The 21,643-nt window shown below is 35.7% G+C and overlaps 1 protein-coding gene and 1 long non-coding RNA gene across 2 annotated transcripts in view; both read left to right on the top strand.

The window, feature by feature from the left end:
* The window catches only part of Liprin-beta (liprin-beta 1), a 622,086-nt gene that overhangs the window by 212,084 nt on the left and 388,359 nt on the right, over nucleotides 1–21,643 (top strand). The gene's annotated exons all lie outside the window — the stretch shown is intronic.
* LOC148955023 (uncharacterized) lies at nucleotides 3,266–9,132 on the top strand. Its single transcript, XR_016142814.1, has 2 exons — nucleotides 3,266–3,426; nucleotides 8,975–9,132. It is a non-coding gene; the product is annotated as an uncharacterized LOC148955023 (long non-coding RNA).

Raw genomic sequence — 21,643 nt, 5'->3', positions numbered from 1 at the left:
ATTGTAATTTCCGTTCGTTTTGGGTTTCATTTATATATCGATGCTGATTTGTGGTAGTTTCACGCTTGGTAGATTATTCGATTTTATTTTTGTACATTTTTTGTTTAATCGAGTTCTTTACTTTTCTTTGAAAAACTTATTTTATGGAAAAAGTTTTTTTTAATCAATTTCTGTTCGTTTTATATTGACATATTCTTTTTCAGTGAAAAAGAAAATAATACTTTAAATCTTTTTGGTTTAAGAATTTATAGTTTGGCCTGTTATTTGTCTGCTGGAAAAAAATTTCCATCAATTTTTAACAGCATACACCCTTTTAAATCTGGATACAAATAGTAGTGTTTAATTTAGTTTCATACCTCCTCTAGTTGACCTAAAATGGGAAACTTGATACCATTCGCAAAAAAATCTGTTTACTTTCTTTGATAGCTTGGATACATTTATGCTATTTTGATTTGGTTAAATTTTAAGAGCAGAAGTAGCCCCGAAAGTTTGAACATAATACCCTGAGTCGTTCTTGGGATACTGCTGAGATGCCTTATTTGGAATTAGCATTAACACAGTACATTTTGATTTAATCTTAAGGCAAAATTTAGTTTTTAAACATAAAGGTACATGGGAGGTTGGGCGTGGGAGGGGCATAAATTACAACCCTTGCCCTAAGGGCTTTGAGGGTGGTTGTCATCCTCTAAGACCTAATTTCCTGAACTTTCAAATACGTTAAACGAAATGGCTATCTCAAAATTTTGGATTGGATGTGTTTAGGGAAACGGTGGGTGTGAGAGGGGTTAGTTGCCCTTCAATCACTTTTGACTATTAAAAGGGCACTAGCGTTTCCAATTTCCAATTGAATGAGCCCGTTTTAAAGTTTCTACAACATCGCTTTCTAATAAATAACATTATATGCGCCTAGGGCATAACTTACTACCCTTGCCCTGAGGGCGGTGAGGGTGGAGGGGCTATCATCCTAAAAGACCTAATTTCCAAAACTTTCAGCAACGTTGAATAAAATGGCTATCTTAAATTTTGATTGGATGTGTTGGGGGAAAAGTGGGCGTGAGAGGGGGGTTAGTTGCCCTCAAATCACTTTCGACTATTAAAAAGGGCACTAGACCTTTTAATTTCCAATCGAATGAGTCCTTTTTTAAATTTCTACGACAAAGATTTCACTAAAAACTTGTATGCCCCCAGGGCATAACTTATAACCCTTACCCTGAAGACTTTGGGGGAGTGTCCTGCTCAAAGGTATAATTTCCTGAACTTTAAACTGCGTGGAACAAAAAGGCTATCTCAAAATTTTGATTGGATGAGTTTGGGGAAATGGTGGACTTGGAAGGGGTGTTAAGTGCCTTCGAATCATTTTCGACTATTAAAAAGGGCACTAGTCATTTCAATTTCCAATCGAATGAGCCAATTTCCAATCAAATTGAATGAGTAAATCAGTTTGCATTGCTTGTCGCCGGATAATTGAAAGTGAGTTTTTGTGTAAACGACGAGTGATAGTTCCTTAAGCCGAATTAGTTTAGGAAAGGTTGTCAGGAAAGACTGTTTCAGCTTTGTGGAAGATAATTCCACCCCAGAGGCTTAAAAAACAATTTTCTTCAAAAAAAAAAAAAATGTTTTAGGCCATTATAGTTTTTAAGTTTCAATACTGCATGAATGATAGCGAAAGTGTGCTTTGTACATGACATACTAAGGTTTCACACGACGTTAGTTGGCCGCACTGATTTTTAGAACATTTTCCAAAGATTGCAAGTTGATTCATTGAACATTCTGCTGACATGTTGGGTTTCAGAGTAAAGTCTATTTTCTTAGCATAGGATAATTAACATTGCAGTGGGTATGTTATCATGGATGTTTGCAAATTGGTAAATGTCGACATTCACCGGTAAATATCAGATGTATCTTTTTTTGGCTTTGGATTTAACCAGCGTTGCCAGTCGAATTTTTCAGTTTTCTGCAAGGTTTGATGATTACAGGTTAGGTTAGATTAACTTAGGTTAGGTTAGCTTAGGTTTTTAACCCATTTCTGATATTTATAACCTAATCTAACTTAACCTAAACTAATCTAAACTGACATAATCTAACCTAACTTTAACTTTCACCATCATAGCTTGCATAAGACTGAAAACCTGACTCGCAAAGCAAATTGAATCGAAGCAGAGAAAAAGGAATTTTGGATATTCACCGGGAATTGTCGAAATTAACCAGATTTTGGACATTCACGGTAACAGATATACGAAGATTAGCCTCATTTTTCCCCTTTTGGAACCAGTGTCTTATGTTCATTTTGGTAGTTTCAGTGCTCTCTAAACTTAAAATAAAAGGTAAATTAATAAGATATAATAATCGCTGTTAAAAAAAAGACTTAGTAAACATCAACACTTCAACTAAAAAACAAGTAATACTGATCAATTAGCGGCGGTTGGCTCAGTTTACATAGTAATGTGGAACTCATTAAACCGAAGTAGAAGATGGAGACCTTTCAAGAAGATTTCCTTTTGTCTCATTGGCTACCACCAGTAGACTCTTCCAGATTCCACATCACATCCAACATATAACATCAAAAATAAAGCTAACAGATGCTGATATAGATGAATAGCTAAATTCTGAAACGATTAAAAAATTAAAACGAATACTCAGGTCAAACTTAAAACGAACAGAAATTACTACAAACTGGAGTTTGATTACTGCCTCCTGCCTTAATTGTACATCTTTTAAAGTATTCTGTGTCATATGCGCTTTACTGAAAAAAGAATCTAATGCAAATATTTTGAATAGTTATAACAAAAAAAATTACAGTTAAATAATGTCTTTAATCTTGAATTGTCGAAATTTTTAGGAATTAATATCAATATGTATTAGACATTCAGTTTATTTCCATTACGTCTTTCCAGTCTCCTTGATTATTACGATTATTTTTTTTTTTTTTTTTCATCGATGTTTTGAAAACACTTTTTAAAGTTTATATACTTTTCAGTAAATACAAGTGACGCAACAGAATTAAAAAGATTTATGATTAGGGTAGGGGCAGTTGCTAAACTCCTATTTCTAGTAATATTCGTGTTTTAAGTTTTATTTGAGTAATAATTTTTATTCGTGTTGCGATTATTGATTCACCTGTTTCAGTATTGTGCAAATGTAGCTACAAAGGTATGTGAAAGTTGCTTTCAATATACTTTCTTTACATTGCTGCACTCTGACCCTTGCACATGAGGTTGATAGCCTCCTTATCATCTCAGTATCGTTTAAATTTATTTTATAGGTAATGTTGAAGAATATATGGAGACTGGAATATGGACCGGAGAAGGGACTCTGAAGATTTATGAAGAGTTTGAGAAGAAATTTCTTCATCAATCTGAAAAGTTTTATTCTACAGAGAGCCGGCAATACTTACGTCAAAATACAAATACAGAATATTTGAAAAAAGTAAGAAAAAAACTTTTATTATCAAGTATTAGTCTGAAATTGACTAATAGTTGTACTGTAAGGTAAATCAAAGGCAATGCTATCGCGTTGCTGTTGGGGTTCTACCCCTGTTTCTTTTCTTTTTCAGATAAATGACCTGTTTTCTTTTCCATAATTACATTTGCTTAGATTTGCCTATAGTATAATTTTCAATGATAAGTTAAAGTCCCGTTGCTAAGCTAGTAGTTTGCAATAAGTAAATGCTTTGGTTAAAAATCTATACTTGTTCGGCTGATCTGGGCCATTGAAAAATAATATTATTCAAAGGAAGCCCGTAGTTTGAACTTTAATTTAGCGGATGGGCCAGGGCCAATCTAAGGTCCACTCCTACGCAAAGTTTGTTGTATAGAACTAGTGATTTAGTTTGTAGTCTACATTGAGACCCCGTTTAGGGAATCAGAGTTTATATATGTGTGTTTTGTCAAGTGACCTTTGGAAGAATACATGTGAGCTATTTTTACAACAGTGTAGATTATTTTTCTGGGAACCCGGGCAGGGTAGGAAAAGAGTTTGCGAAAGAGATATATCGACAGGGGAACCTGTTCACCCCAAAGAGATAGGTAGATATTTTAGTGGTGACCCGGGTGGGGGAACCCTTGACCTAGAGTTTGGCCCATTTTATTGTTCGATCACGTTACCATACCCTGGAACATGGTATAACGTTATAGGGTATTGCTATACTCTATATTTACATTACGGTAGTGGTGTCCGAAAGCCGTTTCACACCAATAATTGGTGGCAGGTGGCTTCCCAAATCCAGTAGTTGCCCATAGGCCGTACGGCTCCAAAGTTTTTTGTTTTTTTTTTCCAGAGGCACTTCATATAGAAGGAGTATTCGTATAAACTTCAGAGGGGGCTCATTCGATTGGAAATCGGAAGTTCTAGTGGTTCATGTTTTTATTTCCAGAGGCACTTCATATGGAAAGGGGTGTTCGTATAAACTTCAGAGGGGGCACATTCGATTGGAAATCGAAAGTTCAAGTGCCCTTTTTAAGAGCCAAAACTGATCGAAGGGCAAATAGCGTTTATGAGTCAAAAGGGATCAGAGGGCATCTACCCCTCCCCATACCACACACACACCCTTTTTCCTCCAAATGCATCTGATCCAAATTTTGAGATTGCCAGTTTGTTTGAAACAGCACAACGACCAAATAAAACAATGTCGGAGTCAGCATCCCCTCCCACCCAGAGCTCGGGGAAGGGTTGTGACTTATGTCTTGGGGGTATATAAAATTTTTATGGAAGAATTGGTCATATTAAACTCGGAGGGGACTCAAATGATTGGAAAATGAAAGTTCTAATTCTCTTTTTGGTGATTTCTCAATTCCCTGTCGCGCATGGTTAGCGCTTGAGCAACGGTCTAAGACAAAAGTAATCTGATGGTAACATTTTTTTCTGTGTTTTTCTGAATTTTCCCCCTACTAGTAAAGATTTCTCAATTAAAATAAATTCATGGTTATGTTGTCATCCACTCTTTCTGCTACTAAGATTACACCATTAGGCAATAACAACATCAAACACAAAATGGTTCAGTAATGTTAGATTCATAGACATATGATGTAGATATAGATTAGGAACTTGATTGCTTGGACGAAAATTGGACTGCAAAACTGGAAGATGATGAGCAGAATTGTTAAGAATTTTGAAGAATTAAACAAAAAATTTCAGCAACATTTCCTTCGTGTAAAGTCAACTTGTTGAATTACTGAAATTTATTCCAATTTACCAAATTCTAGGGTGTCCATAGAATCATTATTTTAAATGGTCTGGATCATGCAATGCAGAACAACTCCACTTTGCTGGAGCTAGCTCACCGAAACCCACTAATATCTATGGAGGGTTTTCTAGACTAACAGAGCTGTTTCCAGGAAAAAGTCTTGCTTCCTGTACAGATCATGTTAGACACAAATGCGTAGGAATGCTTTTTGACCTAGATTGAGGCTTGAAAGAACAGAGCTGAGATCATAAAAATGATGCTTTAAAGTCAATAATGCTGACTCTCTGGCCATATAATTGCAGCCACAGCGCAAAGATTTTTCTTTTTGGCTCTTGACAAATTTTGTTGCATAAAATCAGTCTCCTCTCAAGAAATAGTAAAATTAAAAGATTTCTTTTACAAGTTTTTTTTGTCTGGTATTAAAAATTTTGTACTTCATTTAAGTCAAATAGAGGGTAAGGATTCTTCCTAATTATCCATCATACTATGACCATAGGAAAAACTTTCTTGGTTTTCCCTTAAAAGGGCATCTACCCCTCCCCATACCACACACACACCCTTTTTCCTCCAAATGCATCTGATCCAAATTTTGAGATTGCCAGTTTGTTTGAAACAGCACAACGACCAGATAAAACAATGTCGGGGTCAACATCCCCTCCCACCCAGAGCTCGGGGAAGGGTTGTGACTTATGTCTTGGGGGTATATAAAATTTTTATGGAAGAATTGGTCATATTAAGCTCGGAGGGGACTCAAATGATTGGAAAATGAAAGTTCTAATTCTCTTTTTGGGGATTTCTCAATTCCCTGTCACGCATGGTTAGCGCTTGAGCAACGGTCTATGACAAAATTAATCTGATGGTAACTGCCCCCCCCCCCCCCCCCCCAGCTCCAACTCTCTTTCGCCCAAATGCATCCGATGGAATTTGTATGTAGCTATTTTGTTCAAAATAGACCAAAGATCATATAAAGAAACTTCAGGGATAACACAGTCCCCAGAACCAGGAGCAAGTGTTGTAAATTATGGCCTGGGGGTATATTTGTTTTTTTTTTTAGATGGGATGATCGTATAAACTTCGGAGAGGGTTCATTCTACTGTAAGTTGGAATTTATAGAGCTATTTTTAAGAGTCAAGACTGATCAGAGGGAAATTACCCCTCTCCCTAGACCCTTTTTCCTCCAAATACATCCGATCAAAATTTTGAGATAGCTATTTTGTTCAAAATAGTTTAAAGATCAAATAACAAGAACTCAGAGGTCGACTCAGCCCCCCAGAGTCCGGGGGGGGGGGGGAGTGTTGTAAGTTATTCTCCGGAGGCGGATAAGATTTTATGTAAGGGATGGTCTTATAAATATTAGTGGTTGCTCATTTGATTGGAAATTGAAAGTTCTAGTTACCTTTTTAAAAATCATCTAAAGTGATCGGCGGGAATATACCCCCTTCCCATAATCTCTTTTCCCCAAATGCATCGGACCAAAATTTTGAGATAGCCATTTTGTTTGAAATAGTTCAACGATCAAATGACAAAACTTCGGGGTCAACATATTCCTCCCCCCCCCCCCCCAAAAAAAACCGGGTGAAGGGTTATAACTTATGCCCGGGGGTATATAGGGTTTGTATGGAAGAGGTTGTCGTTTAAACTTCGAAGAGGGCTCAAATGATTAGAAATTGAAAGTTCTAGTTCCCCTTTTAAGATTTAAAAAGTGATTGGAGGGCAACTAACCTCCCCCATCAACCCTAAGGGCATAAGACTCCAATATAGATTTTTTTTTTAATTCCTACATACAAGATTCCATTAGTGATATATTGGCAAGGTAAACATGCTAATTTATGCATTTTTTAATTCTCTTTAAAATCATAATAACTGTTTTATTTGAAAATCAAATTTAATAAATTTAATTTCTGTCTAAAGTGACACCTAATTCCTTACTTTTTGGAAACTTCTTTGTTTTGAATAGTACTTTAAAACGTTCTAAAATAGTTACTTATGTCAAATTCTACAAGCAAACAACTTTACCTTAAACAACCCACCGACCCCAAAGCCCTTAATGTGCCAATATATAGCCTAAATTTTGTATACTTAATCAATTTTCAATAGAGTAATTTTTCTCTTCTGGCGGCCTGTTTATTATTCTCCGTAATATTAATTCGAAGAAAAAAGTGACGTTACTGAGTACTGATCGAACATATATAATCTTTGCTATTCTTTTGCTCATTATGGGGTCTGGGTGTGGTGGTTAAAGCTTAATGGTCCGCACGTCAAAATGATATAAGTAGTTTGTTAAGGTTATTTTAAAGAAGTTTCCAAAAAAAAGGAATTTGGCGTCTCTACGGTTCATTTAAGACTTTAAATTTGATATGCAATTGAAACGATTATTATATTTATATTAGTACATTTATGTTTAATCATCGGGTAGTGTTAACCTTTTCAGTAATTGAATCTGGTATATATTGGTCTATTATTAAGACCAATGGTCTATTTAAGGTCTATTAAAAAGTCATCACATTGGTTTATGTTGTATTAGGTTCGCAAAAAGGTAGGCATTTGTGATTTGTTGACTTTTTTGTATTTGGCCCGTTATAGACCATTTCACATACATTTCACATAGCTTTTTTTATTCCCAAATTCGTGGCGCCAGGCACATTTAAATATCTGATTTTCCGCTAGAAAATCATCAGCATATCTGGCATAATCACCATTGATTCCATATATTATAGCTTTTCGATCAAACGGGTAGATATGTAGTTGAAAATTAAATTGTAAATGCATACCGCTAACATATCCTTTTTTCTTTTCTTTTTTGCATTATTTGGTGAGTTTATTTAGCTAGAAAACTGATGTTGATAATTATATATTTTTTTAATGGTTTTATATCTTGATGTTATTTTCCTTAAATCTTGTAATTTTAAGTAATTCTGTTTGTCATTTTCAAAAATCTGTACCAAAACTAAATTAAAGCGGCATGTTTTTTGTCTTCTTCTTTGTTTGTGAGGACTTTAATGCTTCATCCAACTCCGGTTATTTGTTTATTTTTGCTTAGTTTTTACTCAAACCCAACACTTACAGCGACATGGCCTTAGCACGATCATTAGTATATAGTTTTTATATTAAAAAAGGGCAATAATATCGCAAATTTTCACGGATTAACTTTTTATAATGTTTTAATATTTATTTTGAAAAACAAAATAAAAATTAATTTTTTAGTTTTTTTTGTAATAATTAATCTTTGTTTTTTAACATTTTATTTTGTGAGGACTTTAATGTTTAGTCTAACTACGTTTATTTGTTTATTGTGCTTGGGTTTAGTCAAATCAAACATTTAGAGTAGACATTCCCCTAGCGCAGTCATTTGTTTCTAGTTTATATATTAAAAGAAGGCAATCATTTTGTGATTTTTTTCGGATTAACTTTTTATATTATTTTAATATTTCTGTAACATTTATTTTGAGTAATAAAATGAAAAGCTATTTAAGCAATTAAGTAAAGATTACTAATTTAAATAACAATTTTACATTAAGGACATAGATATGATAGTTTCAAAACCTACCAGTTATGTAAACAAACTATGATGTTTCAAAACCTACTGCCAAGGGGGAGTCCAATACATTTTAGGTTTCTCGATGTGGTTTTACCATTAGCTGAACTGATATAATAACTTTCATTGCACTTCGAGTATAATTTGTTAGGTTACTTTATATACGATACTGGTATGTATCTGTATTTATTAATCAAAGGTGCTTGTCCTTAGCTGTGAAATTAATTACTTACCCAATCCCTTATTTTACATTTCAGGAATTCTCTGAAAGAGACTACGATTACATCTTGGAAGGCTGGGAGGCAAAAGTGAAGCGTTGTTCTGCTGGTGATCAGGCCTGGGGTCTCCTCATTGCGAATAAACCCCAGTAAGGGCAGAGTACAAACATTTTGTTTACTGTATTTTAAATGGGCGATTAAACGATTTCTGACATTGCGTATCTATTTTATTATCTTTAAAGTTGGGCCGTGGCTGCTTGAATTAACAACAAATCAATATGTATACAGGATAATTTCAGCTTGTTTTAATTTTTAGTAATTTTCTACTTTCATTTGATTTTTTTTTTTTTTTTCAGTTTAATATGGTTCAAGCTCTGAAACCTGAACTATATGAGCCTAACATACTTTTCTCAAATCCCACATTAGAACGTCAGGAACTTATCTAAATTTCAGTAACCAAATTTTGTTAGAATGGACAATGAACCAGATATCGATATTTGTCGTCAAATCGGATTTTTCATCACTACGGTTAAAAAAAAATCGTAAAATGTCGTGATAAATCGGTAGGCATGGAAACACTGTTGAAAGAACCTGGCCTATGAGAATGTTCTACGTTGAGTAGAGTACATAACTCTCATATTGGCCAAGTGGGTATATCACATTGGTTTATGTTGTATTAGGTTCGCAAAAAGGTAGGCATTTGTGATTGGTTGACTTTTTTGTATTTGGCCCGTTATAGACCATTTCACATACTCCCCGGTGCGGTTGATCTTATGGAAACGGTAATTTGAAACCACTATGCTTCTCAGTCAGTGTTTCCAATTCTAACTTTATTTTAGAACATACTACTTTATTTTGAATTTTTTCCCTTTTAAATTTTAGATTTACTTTAATGCTTCAATTCTACTTAAAATTAAACTTTTTCTTGTGGGGCTTTGAGATTTTGGTCACGGAAACACCGATTTCAAATATAACAGCGGTATCCAACGGAGAAATTGAAACAAAATACCCAACGTATGAAAATGTGCCAATATAGACGAGAAAGGAAATTATTAGGTTTATGTTTTCCAGTACCTATGAAAAGCGACCGGAACTGAGTGGTAGTACCTCTGGACTGGACACTGGAATTTTCGAATAGAAAGCCTTATCATAATTTTTGGGGTATTTATGTCCACTGAACGGCACCTTTTTCTTGGCAAAGAGTTCATAGTGCCTTGATACCTCTATGCTTCTATTAGCATTTTAGCCCGGTAACTTCTTAACACACTTTATTGGTCTTATCTGCTATTAACCATCCAGGGGTGGATCCAGGATTTTTTTAGGGGGGGGGGCAAAATAGGTTGATCCGATAAACTTTCGTTATGAGCAAGTTTAATTAACGCAAACTTGCGTTAGTTAAGTAAATAACACTACTATAGCCTCCTGGGACCTGATGTCCAACCGGTTGTATGTTCGTTTACGAATTTTTATCATCGAACCTACTGAAAATTGGGACTTAAAGATTGTCTCCTTTTCTGCAAAAGATGTTTGCTGCCGTCTGTGATTTTTTTCAGTCCAGTAATAGTAATGGAGGCCGAACGAGTAGCAAGTGAAATAAAGAAAATCAACTTACGAAAAAGATCAAAAGGTAAGAAATTAGATAAAAAGTATAAAGAGACAAGCTAGACGATAGAAAAAAATCAATCGATATACCTTAAGACCGAAGCATTGACAGGTTTGATTTTTAACGCATTTACTGTTATTGCTGCCATCTGGCAGAAGAACTTTCAGTCTTGTACAATGGGTTGTACATTCGTTCTTACCTTAGAAGTCCAACGGGTTGGAAGATTTAATTTTATTATTTCAATTTTATTTAAGATGTCTGTTATTTTTACTTTTTAACCTATTAAATTTTAAACATAGTTTTTAAGTAATTTTTTTTTTGCTGCTTGGTATAGCCAAATATAACAATGCAATAACGTTATTTCTTGGGCTTGGTGCTGTGGTCAGTAGCAGTCAGTTATCACAGAATGACTGGTACCCCGTTTTAGTTCAATAATATTTAAGTGATTTGTGTTTATGGCGTGTATTTATTGCGGAGATCTATTTTTTGTTTATATATGTATGAATATGTTGATGTTGTATGTTTGAACTGGCTTTTGCTTCGTTTGATTTAGTTCTTATTTTGTCCTTGATCTATTTATAATTTTACGTTCTTATTTGATTTTTATTGGTTTTGTCAATATTTATCTCGTGCTATCGTTTTCTTTTCTTTAGCTTTTTTTCATATTTTGCTCAGTCAGTTGTAGGGTTTTTCATTTAATAAATAAATAAGTAGATATATGGATTAATTATCTCTCTATATATTCTAATTATTTATCTCTATGCTCTCTACATCTTTTTTTTCTCAACATTCTATTCGTATTACGAACTTTTTTTATTCAGTTTTCCGCCATTTCGGGTATTATTTTCACCACTTCTTCCGTTTAAGCCTAACATTTTTTTTTCTTCAGTGAGGCTATTTAAATGGAGTTGATGTATGTCTAAAGTTTCCTACTGTGAGGTCTAAAGCGCTAACAGTTTTTTCTTTTGCAGTATCCTTGGAAAAAGCCTTGTCCTTGCTTGAAACCAGCGATATCAGCAAATTGGAAGATAGCGGAGACGAAAACGACCCTGAGTGGTGTTTACCTGGCAACACATGTGCAACAGATGCAGACCAAGTGTTTTCTGATAGTGAAGAAGAGTCTCAAGGCTTTCTAGATCGGGCTAATCTCAATGACTTCTTAGTCCTATTCGACGAAGAAAATGACGACATTCCACTAGCGCAGTATATTCCAGCATTCAAAACTGATTCTGTATCAACAAGTCGCTTAGGAAAAAATCGCCGCCCCAACAAAGTGTGGACTAGTTCAGGTACCTTGAACGAGCATCATTCATACATTCCCTTGTACTCATATTCAAGTCAACAGGAAAGCTGGAAGCCACATGAATACTTTTTGAAGTACTTCCCTGACTCATTTTTTGAAACAATGGCTTTCGCAATGAATTGTCATTACCAGAAGGCCACAAACAAATCTTTGCTCACTAGTGCCTCCGAACTGAAAGTATTCTTTGGCATTTCGATCGTCATGAGTAACCTGAAGATTCCTCGTCTTCGAATGTTTTGGATCAAGAAATTTCGAGTCCCTATCATCTGCGAGAAAATGCCTCGAGATCGGTTTTTCAAGCTTAGACAGAATGTGAAGTTCCTTTTGTATGACGAGGTTGACGAGGATACAAAAAGAAATGATTGTCTTTGGAAAGTGCGCCCCTTGCTGAGTTTTGTGCGAGATGAGTGTCTCAAGCTTGAGCGAGAACAATTCGTTTGTATTGACGAGCAAATGATTCCCTTTGCTGGGCGATGCAGCCTGAAGCAGTACGTACTAAATAAGCCAAATCCTCTTGGCTTGAAGAACTTTGTTTTAGCAGGCTTATCAGGTCCGGTGTATGATTTCGTAATCTATCAAAGAAAGACAACCTTTGGGCCAGAACTACCAGCTAAAGGTCTCAGTAGTGCCGCTGTGCTGCACCTATGCCAAGATCTAAGTGAAGGTTCATATCTTTTCTTCGATAGGTACTTCACTAGCATATGTTTGCTCAAAAAATTATCAGAAAAGCGCATAAATACAACCGGCACACTCATGAAAAATTGACTTGAAGGTCTATCAATGAAGACCGATCGTGGACTACAGAGAGCTGGACGTGGGACGTCCTTTACATTTACACGAGAAGATCGGGTTATAGCCGTTTCGCAGTGGCAAGACACAAAGCCCATTTTTATAACTTCAAGCTGCTATGGCAAAGAACCCGAGCTACCTGTGTCAAGATACAACAAGTCTGAAAGAAAATATATAGATATTCCCAGTCCTCTTGTGGTAAGACAGTACAACAAGAACATGGGCGGAGTCGATCTCTGTGACCACATGGTGAGTTATTACAGATTCAGCAGCAGGACAAAGAAGTGGCCAGTTCGAGTTCTTCGGCATTTCATTGTTTTTGCTCTTTCGAATGATTGGCTACTCTACAGGCAGGATTCAATCAATGGAAACAAACCCTACGATCAGCTTATACACTTCAGATTTCAGATTGCTGAACATTTAGTTGAAGATCTTCGGCGATCAACCGAGGGCGACTTTGGCGAATGTCAAGACGATAATGATGAAGATAAACTGAAGCAGTCGGCTAAAAGAAGAAAAAGATTCCCTTTGGCATCCGGACCGGAAAGGGAATCGAATGCAAAGCATCTTCCTCGCTTCGACGCCACGCTGAAGAATTCGGCTCGATGCCAGATGCCTGGATGCGAAATGTGAACGAAAGTGTTCTGCGAAGCGTGTCAGGTCTATCTCTGCTTTCAGGTTGGCAAGCAAGTTCGAGAATGTTTTTCAGATTTCCATAAATGATAAAGGATGTTTTTGTGTGTTATGTACGCTGATCGTATGTTTTCTCATCGCATTTTGTAACTTGTATTTGAAAATTATATGAAGTTGAGTCCCAATGTCCAACATGTTGTACATCCCCCCCAAGCCCCCAGGACGTAAAAAAAAATAAGACTCATTCCATCGTCTTGTGCTATTTTTTTTATCAGTAAATTCCAAATTTCATATTCGCCCCTACTCAGGAACATACCCAGGACCCAGGAGGATAGACTAGGTTAGGGGAGGCCCCCCTTTGGATCCGCCACTGTAATTATCACAATCGACGAATTGAGCTGTCAAGAATTCCACATTGTTTTTCAGACAAAATTCAAGCCATTATCCAGTAATGGACCACATTTGTCCAAAGAAGAGGATTTAAAATTGTTAAGTGGTTCCTCAGAAAATGCTACAGAAACATTCTGCTTGTTTCGGCTTTAAATGTCAACATCGTGACATTTAAAGCTTTGCTGATACCCTAGACCCAAAAAGTCGCATCAGACGGTGATATTCTACCATTTTGGCTTTTTTTTCAAATACTTTGTAAGATTTCGGAAAAATTATCTTGTGACCTTCAGTGTCGGCTAACCGTCTAAAAGACAAAGGGTCTATTAGCGTAGCCTTCCCGGGAACTAGTGACTATCGCGAGCTATTGAGAATCTGTGGTTTGACTATCAAATTCGATTGAAAAGACAATGAAATTCCACGTCTCCTGTGCTGGCAAAGTTTTCAATCAAAGCGGGTAGCACCATGGGAAACTCCCATAGCTGACAAATTGCTGAAATGATATTTCCTTTGAGCTGATTTTTAGAGTTTTTGTAACAAAATATGGTAGAACATTTTTAGGAACTGCCCTTTTTTAAGGTTAGAAAAAAATTCTGCTCCGTTTAATCGAAAAACAAATTCACATTATCGTATTATGTATGTTTTATTAAAACTGGATATCTCTATCTCCAGCACAAGATGGGAGAAGTTCAATGGTTTTCTAGGATTTGTGGTGAAGTAGGTGTTGGCATTTATATTCTTTCGTTTATTCAGATCTTTTATCCAAGCTCTTCAAATTATAGTAATCAAGTAAGGGCACAATCAAGACTGAATAGTTTAGCCCCACAAACTAAGAATGAAACTTTACACAAGATAAGGGGGTCCTCTAAGGTATCAAATCCAATTCAGCTGGACACTTTGCTGCATGAAGTTGAAATATTTCAACGCTTTCATTGACTTGTCATAACACAAAAAAGGACATCAAAGGACAAATGAATTTTGAAAAATCACGAATAATTCTTGTTTTGTGTGAAAACGCAATAGTAAGGTTTAACAGAAAAAATTAAGTCCGTGAAATCTGAAGTGACTGAATCCGAATGTATCTCTTTCTAGGGGTTGGAGACAAAGCGGATGGTGAATAAGCCTTAATTAGACACTTAGATCCTTGTCTTCATTATGTCTTTTTTTAAGTTCGCTGATTGGGAAAAGTTTTTGGTTGCCCAGATTTGACTTTTGAAAAAAAAGCCGCTTCATATGCGCTTGATTTGCCTTTCAAAAGCTTAAAAAACATCAATAGAGACTGAAGCTAAAAAAAACTAAAAGAAGAACTGGAAAGTTCGTCCGAAAAAAGCCATAGTAAATGCATGGTTTTAGATAATCAACCTAGAAATTATATTTTCTTGCACTTCTTATGGATTGCAGCTTAATATAATTTTACTCTTTTTTGGCACTCACTTTATTCTCACATTAGTGAGTTAGGAGCACTGTTTTCGGCAGCACGAATCGTAAAACCAAACAAATTGCGTGCCACCTATATTCAAATACCTCCTACTAGTGAGAATTATCATTGATTGGATTTTTCTTCTTTTTTTTTCTTCGTATTCTGTTAGAACTTGCAGTGCAGGCTTTTCAGTCGAGACTGTTTTGGCCTCTTCCTTTTTCTTCTTCTTAATGTGGAATGTTAATCTATTGCTGATTCACTATCCTAATGTATCTATCAAGTTTAGTGCCTATTGCAAATGTGGAGTCAGTCAGGTTTTCAAGTGAGGGTGGTAGTTTGTAGTATTTGAGGCACTTTAAAAAATTACACTGTGTGCCGCTACATGGTGTACAAGACATTTGAATGATCAATGGTTTCATTTTTTACATCGCAAAATCTGCAAGACGGGTTTAAGATCTTCCTCTTGACCAAGACCATAGCACCAGATCGTCAGCATATTGTAGATTCGTGTGGGGGAGGTTCATGTCCCAGAGATATTGGGCAAAAAGGAGGCAACTGAGGACTGCTCCCTGAGGTAGGCCTTTGGTTATTGTCTTTTGGGGTGAAGAGGCTGAACCAACACAAACAATGAAACTTCGCACTTCTATGAAAGATTTTATAAAAGATACTAGCTTGGGGGGTAGTCCAAGGTTTGCAAGTTTGTTTAAAAGGATTTGGTGGTTCACATTTTCATGTGCCCCTTCAAAATCTAGGGAAGCTGCAACTAAGAAATCATTTTGTGAGAATGATTCATTTATTGCATTTGTTAGCAAAATGAAAGCATCTGTTTAGGAGTGGTGTTTCCTTATGTTATATTATGGGCCTCTAGGACTCAGGGTTATCTTTGGGTTTATTTTTCTTTAGGATTGGTAGGAGGGACGAACATTTCCATATATTGGGGAACATAAAAGGTGCCCAAGCGTGATTATAACAGTTTAGCAGTTCCTGTTTGTATGAAAGGGTGATATTCTTTATCCATGTAGAGTGTATCCATGTAGCATGGATTCTTTATCCATGTAAGGACAGAGTACAAATATTTTTTTTACTGTATTTTAAATGGGCGATTAAACGATTTCTGACATTGCGTATCTATTTTATTATCTTTAAAGTTGAGCCGTGGCTGCTTGAATTAACAACAAATCAATATGTATACAGGATAATTTTCGCTTGTTTTAATTTTTAGTAATTTTCTACTTTCATTTGATTTTTTTTTCAGTTTAATATTGTTCAAGCTCTGAAACCTGAACTATATGAGCCTAACATACTTTTCGCAAATCCCACATTAGAACGTCAGGAACTTATCTAAATTTCAGTAACCACATTTTGTTAGAATGGACAATGAACTACATATCGATATTTGTCGTCAAATCGGATTTTTCATCACTACGGTTAAAAAAAAATCGTAAAATATCGCGATAAATTGGTAGGCATGGAAACACTGTTGAAAGAACCTGGCCTACGAGAATGTTTTACGTTGAGTAGAGTACATAACTCTCATATTGGCCAAGTGGGTATATCACATTGGTTTATGTTGTATTAGGTTCGCAAAAAGGTAGGCATTTGTGATTGGTTGACTTTTTTGTATTTGGCCCGTTATAGACCATTTCACATACTCCCCGGTGCGGTCCATCTTATGGAAACGGTAATTTGAAACCACTATGCTTCTCAGTCAGTGTTTCCAATTCTAACTTTATTTTAGAACATACTACTTTATTTTGAATTTTTTCCCTTTTAAATTTTAGATTTACTTTAATGTGTGTCAACACAACAGTTGACACACATGCTGAAGTCTGGGCATCTTTACTAATAAATACAGCTAATAATGCTATCCCCAGGACAACACCCAAAAAAACCTTCCCTAAACACATTCCCAAAGCATGGTGGACAAATGAGTGCCAAAATAAATGGAGAACGAAAAAGGCAGCTAGAAGAACAATCATAAAAAAAAAAACATCACCTACTAAGTATTTAAAAAAATTACAAGCAGAATCTCATCAAAAAAGGACTATAATAGATGCTAAATATAAATACTGGAATAATTTTGCAAATAATCTCTCCAGAGAGACACATGAGCCAATTATACATAAAGTCATAAGCCACATGTGTGGGAAAAAAACTTCCCCCAACCCACTCCTGTATGAGCTTATACATAAAAATACCCATTATGACAATGATAATGAAAAAGCTAAGGTATTTGCAACTCTATTTGTTAATAAGCTAACATCAAATAATCAAAGCAAAATATCCCCACTTCCTATGAACCCAAGTTACCAACCACGCCCAGGATCTGAGTATATAACTAGTCCATTTTCATATTAGGACCAAAACTAGCAGCAGCTATGATAATATACATCCTACATGGATAAAGACTCTCACCCTTTCATATAAACAGAAACTGCTAAACTGTTATAATCACGCTTGGGCATCTTCTATGTTCCCCAATGTATGGAAATGTTGTTAAGGAGAAAACAAGTTCCCTCTCTGGCACTACCATCTCAGGCACTACCACCCCAAGCAGTGTCTCTCATTCGCCGACCAGCTATCCACCAGCCATCATCTCTGGTGTCACTTTCGATTTGGACCCTGTACTAGTCCAACAAGGATGGGGACGCTATTGGTGTACAAGAGAAAACCACTTTTTGGTTCAACATCAGGACCAATGAGTCATTATGGGAAAAACCGCAAATACACCAGGGAGTAAATCACTTTTTCTTCGTTTACGTATTTAAGAGAGCAAATAGAGTTTAATTTCTTTTAATCCTAATTGGTAACTAAAATTGGTTTCATCACTCCAGGTTAAAGCTAAAAATGGTGGCTGATATAGGCTCCTTGGCTATACAGCTACTCTGTATTGTAACTTGCTCATTTGTACTTTCTTGACCTGTTTTTTTTTCTTTTTTTGTATAATATCAATTGCTACAAAGAAAATCTGCTTCTATATGCTCTGATTCCTAGAGAGTGCAAGGAACAACTAAACTTTTAAGTCAACAGTTTAAGAAAAAATGAAGTTAACGAGACTTAGACTGAGGCACACAATTTCAGAAACAATTACAGAATCAATTATTGTTTTAACCAATTTTACGTATATTTTCAGAAGTAACCGTACTTCGGTCTTAGTAATTTCATCAACTGTCGAAACATCGAATTAATTACAGCAGTTAAGCCAGTCCAAAACAACAGATAATTTCATAAACATAAGGTTGCAACTGTTTCACGGTGGCAATTGGTTAGGGAACAGCTGGCTTTTATTACATCAGGGATCAGTTTAATTATTGATTTAAGTACTAATGAACCAATTAACTGCTGAACATACACTGGATAAGTCTATGGACAATGAACCCATGGAGTAAAAATAAAGTATTGGTATGCAGAGGTATAATTAGTAAGTCCTATGGTTCCCATCACAATGCCACTTTTCATGAAGAGAAACAAGACCTAGATTGGATTGCAACTAAACAGACTGAATCCAACTCAATTGCTGCATAAATTTCTAATAAAACTGATTGACAGTCTTTTCCAATCATAAGGAAGATAAGTTATATAAGGAAATTGCTCATTGCCTATTGACAAGTAAAAAGGCGGTCTATTTAACATGCACAATTTCACATAGGCTAATAAAACTATCCCATATCACAGGATTGTTCCTATATTTTTGAATATTTGATATAAAACATTTTTTTCTGTGTTTTTCTGAATTTTCCCGCTACTAGTAAAGATTTCTCAATTAAAATAAATTCATGGTTATGTTGTCATCCACTCTTTCTGCTACTAAGATTACACCATTTGGTAATAACAACATCAAACACAAAATGGTTCAGTAAGGTTAGATTCATAGACATATGATGTAGATATAGATTAGGAACTTGATTGCTTGGACGAAAATTGGACTGCAAAACTGGAAGATGATGAGCGGAATTGTTAAGAATTTTGAAGAATTAAAAAAAAATTTTCAGCAACATTTCCTTCGTGTTAAGTCAACTTGTTGAATTGCTGAAATTTATTCCAATTTACCAAACTCTAAGGTGTCCATAGAATCATTATTTTAAATGGTCTGGATCATGCAATGCAGAACAATTCCACTTTGCTGGAGCTAGCTCACCGAAACCCACTAATATCTATGGAGGACTTTCTAGACTAACAGAGCTGTTTCCAGGAAAAAGTCTTGCTTCCTGTACAGATCATGTTAGACACAAATGCGTAGGAATGCATTTTTGACCTAGACTGAGGCTTGAAAGAACAGAGCTGAGATCATAAAAATGATGCTTTAAAGTCAATAATACTGATTCTCTGGGCATATAATTGCAGCCACAGCGCAAAGATTTTTCTTTTTGGCTCTTGACAAATTTTGTTGTATAAAATCAGTCTCCTCTCAAGAAATAGTAAAATTAAAAGATTTCTTTTACAAGTTTTTTTGTCTGGTATTAAAAATTTTGTACTTCATTTAAGTCAAATAGAGGGTAAGGATTCTTCCTAATTATCCATCATACTAGGACCATAGGAAAAACTTTCTTGGTTTTCCCTTAAAAAAAAAAAAAAATCATAAAATTTCCCACTTTCACATGCATTTGCTTTTAAGTTATATAGTTTGATTTTTGTCAAATAAACACATCTTGTGTTACTCTAGCTCGTTTCAGCCAATTTATACATGTATATAGAAAGTGCTAATTTATACATGTATTTAGACTAATTCTTCAATGCATATGCAATTTGATATCCAAACAAAAGTTTCCGAGTAGATCCCTCACATAAGATAAATGTAGACACACATCAGAGAAAGTTCATGCCTAGGTCTTTGAAAGCCATAAAAGTAAAAAAGCAAAATATTTAGCATGTGAAATGTAAAAATATGATGTATAATTATTGATGCATACTAATACTACTAACAACTCACTGCAGCACCAAGCCGTCTGAGGTCAACACAGCTACGCACGCTCCTCCTCAATCCCAATATGTTCAAAGCCTCCCTTGTTACACCCTCCCACGAAGTTTCCATTTCCTTTCAATCTTTCTTTATGATGTCCTCCCACCCTAGACGAGGACTACCTGCTTTCCGTTTAGCCCTAGACGGTTGGCCGAAAACAAGAACCCGCGGTAATCTGTCATCCTTCATCCACACAACATGCCCTAGCCACCTCAAGCTTTCTTTCATTATAGCCCTAGAGAGCGGTATTAAACCACATTTTTTGTACAGCCTACTGTTTGAAATACAGTGAGTCAGGCGGGTACCCAAAACGATCCGTAAGCAATTTCCCTGGAAAACATCCAGCAAATCTTCATCCGCTTTTCAAAGGGCCCATGCTTCAGAGCCATATTTGACAACTCTCATCACTGCAGCTTCTAAGATTCTAATCTTGGTTTGCAGACTTATCTTCCTATTCTTCCAAACTTTTTTTTAACTGTGAAAAAACACCCTGAGCCTTAGCTATTCTACTTTTAACATCTTCACTTTTCCCACCATCTTTACTATTAATACTACAAAGGTAAGTGAAGCTGCCCACCTGATCAATCTTTTCATTGCCCAACGTCACCTTTTCATCTTCACTTATTCCTATCCCTAGTGACTTAGTCTTCTTAACATTAATTTTCAAACCTATTCTAGCACCCTAAACTCGCTAAGCCTCTAAAAGCTCATTCATTTTGCTCACTTTTTCATCTAGAATGCTTAAATCATTTTCCTCTATATCTTTTCCTGTAACTAAGCTCATCCTGTTTCGGCTCATCTCTCTTTAATTCTTTCCTTATCGCTAATTATGGCCCCGTTCCTATCTTTAACTGGTCCAAGTCCAATTTGACTGCTCCCTCTCAATTTGTTAACAAACCAGCACAGTATTTTATTATTATGCCGTCTAGATCGGTCTTCAAGATCCTCGACAAGTTTATCCATGGCATCCACTTCACAACTCCTTAGATCACAATTTAATGCTTTTTCTACCTTCTCTACATTCCTCTTGCTTTCATATGATCTATCACTCAGATAATCCTTGTACAAGTCCTTTCTCCTTTCTATTAAACAAAGCTTTTTCACTAATATTCTTAGCTGCAGTCCTAGCTTTCTTCCCCAAGACACCTTCAGCAACTTCACAAATTATTTTTCTAAAATTATTCCAACCATATTCCACATATTCAAATTTTAAACTCTCAAGTTTAGTATTCAACTGTTCCTGGAAAGTTTCTCTCAAATTATCATCCTGGAGTCCACCAACATCATAACGTCCCGGGAGGTAGCTACCCTTCCAAAATTTCAGCTTTAAATTAACCCTTGAAGCTACTAGATGGTGATCTTTAATTTTAACATCAATAACAGCACTCCTTTATACCCTAGTATCTTGTATTGATCCTGCCCGTTTTCGGTTTACTATAACATAATCAATAAGGTTTGCTGTCTAACCATCACGTGAATACCATGTTGACTTATGACCAAACATTTTATGACCTTATCCATTTGACTTATGACCTTATCCATTTTATGACCAAACACCATATTGGTTATAACTAGATTGTTATACCTACAAAATTGCAAAAGTCTGTATCCAT

Source organism: Artemia sp. Qi Xiang Cuo, chromosome 2 (genome assembly GCF_049724085.1).
Source record: "Artemia sp. Qi Xiang Cuo chromosome 2, ASM4972408v1, whole genome shotgun sequence".
Classification (NCBI taxonomy): Eukaryota; Metazoa; Arthropoda; class Branchiopoda; order Anostraca; family Artemiidae; genus Artemia; species Artemia sp. Qi Xiang Cuo.
Note: the sequence above shows the minus strand (reverse complement) of the source record. Positions and strands in the feature narration are given on the sequence as shown.